This window comes from Formica exsecta, unplaced genomic scaffold, assembly GCF_003651465.1.
Source record: "Formica exsecta isolate Colony F162 unplaced genomic scaffold, ASM365146v1 scaffold421, whole genome shotgun sequence".
Taxonomy (NCBI): domain Eukaryota; kingdom Metazoa; phylum Arthropoda; class Insecta; order Hymenoptera; family Formicidae; genus Formica; species Formica exsecta.
Genome location: NW_021851451.1, coordinates 495,572 through 496,603, shown reverse-complemented (window position 1 = coordinate 496,603; position 1,032 = coordinate 495,572). Strand labels below are relative to the sequence as shown.

The 1,032-nt window shown below is 28.2% G+C and overlaps 1 long non-coding RNA gene across 1 annotated transcript in view; it reads left to right on the top strand.

The window, feature by feature from the left end:
• LOC115240234 overlaps positions 1 to 1,032 on the top strand; it is a 6,627-nt gene that overhangs the window by 1,811 nt on the left and 3,784 nt on the right. The window contains exon 2 of the long non-coding RNA XR_003884753.1: positions 553 to 642. This is a non-coding gene — a long non-coding RNA (uncharacterized LOC115240234). The remainder of the gene's footprint in view (positions 1 to 552; positions 643 to 1,032) is intronic.

Below are 1,032 nucleotides of genomic sequence, written 5' to 3'. Positions count from 1 at the left end.
GATATACTTTTATTCTATTCGTCTTCCGAATATTTGTTTAAAGACGAATCTATTCTTCTACATGTATTTATAATCGAATTATTATGTCTAATATTATCCTTATCGTAAGCTTGCTTAGGAATTAATCGCAGAGTATTTTATTAAATCAACGGCGCGGCGTCGCATTAATTTTCGAGACGCGATCGCGAACTATAAGTATGTGTTGGTTGTGAGTATCAACTTGCACAATTATTTAATTTGATTAAGCGATTAAACATATCGCGACAACGGCTTTTTGTCGAAGAAAACATTTTGCGCGCTACATTTACTTGAGTAGATAAGAATAGCGATAACAATTTATGGAAATCATTGTCTCTCATGATATACTCTCATATACTTACAATAATTTTCATGTATTAAAATCATATTTTAATCATTTTCGATTGTGTAGTATATTAATACAACGGTTAGCGCGTCACCTGCCATTAAAATGTTGTGCAAAAGTATCGCTCATTAATTATATTTGGGTGTGATTAATGTGCGCGTAATTGTAATTAATTGGTTTTTTTCCAGAGAGTATCACGAAAAAGCGATAGTAGTGAAATAAAAAAGGGGAAGGAGAAGGCCCGGAGCGGTATCAAGTGACGGCAAAATAACCATAAGGTGAATAATTTATTATTTTATATATATATATTATTATTATTTGAAACAATTTAATAAAAGGAAAATTTTAATGCATGCTGTAATTACATTTTGAGATGTAATTTGGATACTTGTTTTAAATTAGATTAAATAGATAAATTTGTATATTTTACAGATTAACACTGTATATTACGCTGTATAACTCAGTAGCTGCACATCGCACCGATAAGGATTTAAACTGTTCTCTATTTTAATTACAAGGTAATGGATTCGTGAAAATTAACAGATATATGTATAAAATATATTTAAAAGATAACAAATACACTAGAAACAAAAATCAAATTATAATATTAATTTACAATCTACAAATTACAATTTATAATATTCTTCTGATATTCTGATTTATATATT